At 33.9% G+C, this 6,259-nt stretch overlaps 1 long non-coding RNA gene across 1 annotated transcript; it reads left to right on the top strand.

Annotated features, from left to right (window-relative positions):
* The first annotated feature begins 859 nt into the window (after positions 1–859).
* LOC107840454 lies at positions 860–2,906 on the top strand. The gene is made up of 2 exons (XR_007043806.1): positions 860–1,121; positions 2,230–2,906. It is a non-coding gene; the product is annotated as an uncharacterized LOC107840454 (long non-coding RNA).
* Positions 2,907–6,259: the final 3,353 nt, after the last annotated feature.

Below are 6,259 nucleotides of genomic sequence, written 5' to 3'. Positions count from 1 at the left end.
CTCTTTTCTGATACATCAAAATCCGCATTAATGACGAAGTATTTTCCAGGATCTAAGAGTTCTGTCAAAAGGAGTCTCTTTATAGAGTGATTTAAGTTGGGAAACTTTGAAAACACTTCTGATGCTTTGAATATGTCAATAATTTACTTCATTCACACCTTTTTGTATTCACAAGTACATGATTCTACAATTAGCAAATCGAATTTTGTGATAGTTGAGAATGGTAGTTACGAAGAATTTTCATGAGGGAAGAGTTCATTTGAAAAGCTTATTGCATTGTGGAGACAAGATTTTTTTGTTGTGAAACAGTTATACTCGATGGGGGAAATGTGTAATGACCCTTACGATCATTTTCCTATATTTCATATAATTTTAGTACTATCTAAATGTATTGTGAATTATTTAATTTAATTTGGCATTTGGTAGAAATATAATTTAGTACCCACCTAGAATATTTTTGATATTGGTAAAATTCTTATATATTTATCACTTTATAATAGACTTTTATGATTTATTAATATTTTAAGCGGAGGTAGTGAATTTAGAAAAATTAAAATATTATTATTATATAATAGAGATTTTGTTAGAAATAATTTTTTATTAATTATGATATATTAAAAATATTATAATTATTTTACCATGAATTTATACAATATCCAAATATATACAAAATAGGACGAGATTAATATGTATATTTATATATGTGGTGCCGATTTGCTTATTGTTGGTTTTAAGGGTGGCCACATATGTGTACCATGTGTCAAACAACGATTAGTCCTTTGTGTGTTAGGAAATCTTGTGATTTCTTTTAATAATCCTTCAGGTACTTATATATATTTACACTACAAATAAACTCTCATATAAAAACTTTGGTTTCTATCAATAAAAAATAGTACTATGTGTGTTGCCGATGTACATAAGGGGTGGGATCATTGATCCTTAAGTGTTCTTTTTCCTCCATCTCTTTGTTTTTCCATTCATGGATGGTTTGAGGTGTTGTATGTGACACGCGGTATGCTTATTCGCATATAATTAATTATCAACATCAAGTTATTCAAGCTCACGTTCTAGTGGTACTGTCCGAAGGCTTTGCGAAAAGATATTTTGGCTTAAGCGTTCAGGTAGGCTAGGTTTACCCTATCTTTAAATTGAGCTTATTTACTGAAATTGTAAACTATTATGCTAGCTTTGGGTAGGTTCTTGTAGTTGTGTATTTATTTGATTTATATAAACTGTCTTATTTATCCGGATTAGGACCTCGTTCTAGATATTATCTTTTAATATAATACATCATTTATTACTTTAGGACGTGAAACTAAATTGCAAAATCTTGAATTTATCCCTTTTTAATTAAGATTTGCGGATGATTATTTAGACGTTGTCATTTGATTATTATTATTACTATGAGATCCAGTTTGAGTCCAGCATCTGATTATGATTGTGGTTCCTCTAAGCTCTGGTTCGAGTCCGGCATCTAATTATGATTGTGGTTCCTCTAAGTTTTGGTTCGAGTCCGGTATCTGATTATGGTTGTGGTTCCTCTGAGTTTCGGTTCAAGTCCGACATCTGATTATGAGTTGTATATATATGGCCTATCGTTATTACCCACTATGTCCATTTTGAATCCGGAATGTATTCTCTTGTTATTATCCACTACTACCGATTTGAGTCTGGTATCTAGCCTCTCGTTACTACCCATTGGTGCTAGTTCAAGTCCGGTGCACGACTAGATGTCTATCATGATTTTTCGAGGTTGGCTCAATTACATATTATTTATGTTTTTTTTCGTTAATTGCTACTAGTGTGCCTAGCTTATGGGGATTACGGTTGGGTTAATTGTCTTCTTCAGTGTGCCTAGCGGGTTTATGGGGGCCCAGTTAGGTTATGCTTGACTTGTCTGTAATTACTGCGTTATTTATTTTTTGATCGCTTACACTTATTCCTTTATCTCAATGGCATAACTTGGTAGTTATTTACTTTTCTGCCCCTTTTTACTGTTGACTTGAGAAATCGGGTCGTGAAAAATTGGTATCAGAGCCTAGGTCTCACTGGTATTGTTAGTACTGGAGCCAATGTTTAGTAGAGTCCCGCGAATCGGCATAGAGACGTCTGTATCCTATCTTCGGGAGGCTACAGAGCATTTTTAGGGAACAATTTCATTTTCTTAATCCATTTTCGTGCGTTGGTTCTGAGTTGGTTGTAGTTTTTACTAGTTCACTCTTTACGCAGACGGCTAGGATGTGAGGTTCGAGATTTGGGGATCGGGACCCGGGTTCGCTTCTAGAGTTCTAGCTTGGGGTCGAGGTCAACCTAGATATCAGGGGCAGGGTAGAGTAGCAGCACCTATTCAAGATAAGGCTAGGGATCCATTACCCGATCCTAACTCAGCTCCTGAGATTGAGAAAGATTCAGGTATTCCACCGCATCAACAGGTGGGCCAGGGGTAGCCCAGGCTCCACCCAACTTTATATCTTCGTCACTTCTTCTGAATACATTATCTCAGCTTTTAGGGTTAGTTGGTGGTGACCGAGGTGATAGCTGTGGTTATGGTGGAGGCAGTGGTGGAGGAGGAGGCGGTTGCTTCAAGTGTGGTGAAGACAGACATTTTGCTCGTGAATGAACTAGCGGTGGTCGTTGCTCATTTTCTTTGAAACCCTTTACCCTATGTTGGTTTTAGCTTTGAAGTTGTCGTGTTTCCGGTGCATATAGTCACCTCTATCTTTTCTGTAATTTTGGATATGGTTTTTTTGTTCTCTTTATTTTCTACATTTAGTAGTTAGTAGTGTGGTTATGAAGCTGCTGACAATGGGGAGTCTTATTTTTGTTGGTGCTTGAAATGCTTACTATCTGTACAAGATCAGATACATGTTTTCGAAGCTATATCAATTATGCAGCTGCTGTTAATGTCATTGTCCCTTTAATCTTACTGTTACATTTTTAATAATCATTGCGGGTGCTAGATTTATTATTTTGTACGTATTATTTTGAGTGCTCTCTGTGGTTTGAAGCATTTCAATGGTGTTGATTCAGTGTATGGGTTATAGTTGCAAATGACCATGTCCTGTCTGTATTATTGGCGACATTTTTTATTTTATTTTTGAGATGTATATGTTCGTGTTGTTATATTGTATAGCTAGTTTATGTTAACTCTTCGATATAAATTATTTGGTTGAGTCTAATGTTAACTAGGTGGTGGAAAGAATAACTTTTGACTACTTTTTCTTTAGTAATCTAGATGTATCTTTTGGTTGAACTAATTAGTTATCTAGATAAATATTTTCATTGCTTCCTTTGATTAGTTCTATCTAATTTGTGTTTTTTTTAGTAAATGTGGTTAATCTAATTCATGTTATGTATTATTATAGGTATTTGGTGATGAGATGCTAATTATCCTTTTCAAAGATGCTTAAATGCCAATACTGTTTTTATTTGCATTGCACTATAAAAAAAATTGTCAACACAAGTTTTCCCGTTTGCTTAATGTGTGTTTATTTGCCTTTGAACTAGAAAAAAATGTGAACGCAAGTTATTTTCCCATTTGATTTTTCCATCAAGTACTCACTTTAATCTATAAATGGATTATTAGAAAAGCTATGACCAGTCTTTTTTTAAGTGCTATAAAGGTCTACATACATCGTACCCTCTCTAGATCCCGCTTATGGGAATACGCTGGATATGTTGTTGAAAAGAGAGATAAAGAGAGACTCGGAAAAACCTCTTCCCTTTTCTTAAAAGGAGCTAGTTGTATTTTAGATATATCAACATTGTTCTTGCTTCCATCTTATTGTTTTAGCACATGTACCTAACACAACTGCAATTACTTGCCTTTTACAAGATAGTTTGATTGGTGTATTGTATCACTCTGGAAAAACGAGGATCTCTGTTTTCTGATTTACTGTCATGCCTTGCATAATTGGTTTTCCAGTTTTCTTGTATTGGTTATAAAAAAATTATTTGCTTTGAGGAGGAGAAGGAGGGACCTGGGCTTTCTTAGCTATGGCTGTTACATTGCCCTTTTTTTTGTTTGGATTATTATGAGAAGACTTTTCCTCAATTTATAATTCTAATTCACAGTTACTTTAGATTAGGAAAGTTGGTTGAGCTGTTGATTTATTCTCTTGAAAGATCAGTTGATTCTGATGATACTTTTCTGTAATCTGTGGGTTTGGCTTCAAGTGAATTTGGTTGTTGGAGTCTTGAATTGGTAGCGTGAGTTTGAGAAAATCATTGAACTAGAGTAAGGGTAAAAAAAGAAAGGATGTGGAAAGAAGATTTGTTAATTTGGTGTTTTAAAAAAAAAGACATGATTTCATATATGTTGTTGGTTTGAAAATTGCATAATGATAAATAATTAGTTTTATAGCTTAATGTTATAGCATGTCAATCTCATCATCTGTTGTTTATGGCGTTTCGGTTGTTGCACTATTTTGTTGTTGTTAATGTTTCTATATTAGTTCCTATGTTTTCTTTACTGATACTTTCCCTTTCTATACCTACTTTGGTTTGGTGTATTCAAGCCGAGGGTCATTCTGAAACTACCTCTCTACCCCCGCAAGGTAGGGATAAGGTCTGCATACACTCTACACTCTCAAGACCTCACTTATGAGATTTCACCGGGTATATTGTTGTTGTTGTTTTTACTGACAGGTCTGATCTTGTGAATCAAAAGAAGTGAGGTACTTGTTGTCTTGTACTTTTGATCTACTTCTGCAGAAAACTTCTTATTCAAGTGTTTGTAAACTGAAGCCCATTTCTGTATGTTCCAACTAGGTTTGATTAATAAAAGTCCAAAGGCTTATCCCTTACTTTTATGATGTAAGATATCTGCCTCAAATCCTAAAGGTTGGTTTGTAAGACTGATATCGTGTTAGGAGTTGATCGCATAATTATGTTAACCCTGTTATGAATGGTGTCTTTAGATCAGAATGGTAAAAATGTATGATCTTATTCTATTTTGCTAACATACAAATGATTGTTTATTCATAAGTGAATATGTAGTGCTCAAGTTTCCTAGACTGAGAAAGTATTGAAATTAAATACTGCATATGGTGTTGCACTACTTCTTAAGCATATGAGGTTCTTGGAAGTAAGTCTCTTCCCCCATTCCAAGGATTGGAGCTTTTGTTTGCGTTAATACATAAACAAGGGTGTGTGTTGAACAACATATCTAATGGTTTGAGGATACAATCCTATTGCCTTGTTTGTTTATGGCATGATTTCTGTTAATGTTGATGACGCATGGGCTCAAGGTCCAAATAGTAACTCTATTGGCTACAACAATTGTAATTGCAATTTTTTTTTGTTCTGGCTATTTCATTATGAACAAGCTTGGGTGGAATTTTGTTTTGGCGTTGCAATTTTGACTATTAATGACCTCTCAGTGAGAAACATGTACTGTAAAATGTTGTCAGCAGCATAGTCCAAGGTTGTCTGGTTCTATTAATTAAAGAAAATATAAGCTGAACCGTGCTTGGAAGACCATGAGAGGTCTTGATGAGTTGTTTGTGCAATTTATATGCGTTATGTTTCTCGAGAAAGCTTTTTAATTTTTTTGTTTTGTTTTGGTAGTTGATGCTAGAATATAGTCGTAATGCATGAATGCCTTTGGTGTTGATGTGAAAATGCTTATGTAGTTTGGAGTAGGCAAGTTTTGTATTTTAATATCTTCACCGTTATTGTTTTATTTATGTGACTGGATGGCTTTCATCAACTATTGAGGGGTTGTAAGTCATTTCTTGCTTATGTTCGGGATGTCAATGCTGAGAGTCTATTGCTTGAATCAGTCCCTTTAGTTTGTGAGTTTCTCGATGTGGTTCTGACTGACTTACTCGGCCTCTCTCCAAGGCATGATATGCGCACTCAGTATCCCTACATGTTTGAGTTCTCAGGTACGTCCTTATGCTTTACTTTCGCGGACGAAAGTCCTTTTAGTAGTGGATGTTGTAATGACCCTTACGGTCATTTTCCTATATTTCATATAATTTTAGTACTATCTAAATGTATTGTGAATTATTTAATTTAATTTGGCATTTGGTAGAAATATAATTTAGTATCCACCTAGAATATTTTTGATATTGGTAAAATTCCTATATATTTATTACTTTATAATAGACTTTAATGATTTATTAATATTTTAAGAGAAGGTAGTAAATTTAGAAATATTAAAATATTATTATTATATAATAGGAGGTTTTGTTAGAAATAATTTTCTATTAATTATGATATATTAAAAATATTATAATTATTTTACCATGAATTT

The sequence above is a fragment of the Capsicum annuum genome, chromosome 8 (assembly GCF_002878395.1).
Source record: "Capsicum annuum cultivar UCD-10X-F1 chromosome 8, UCD10Xv1.1, whole genome shotgun sequence".
NCBI classification, from domain to species: Eukaryota; Viridiplantae; Streptophyta; class Magnoliopsida; order Solanales; family Solanaceae; genus Capsicum; species Capsicum annuum.
The sequence above is the reverse complement of the archived record's forward strand: the minus strand, read 5'-3'. Positions and strand labels throughout refer to the sequence as shown.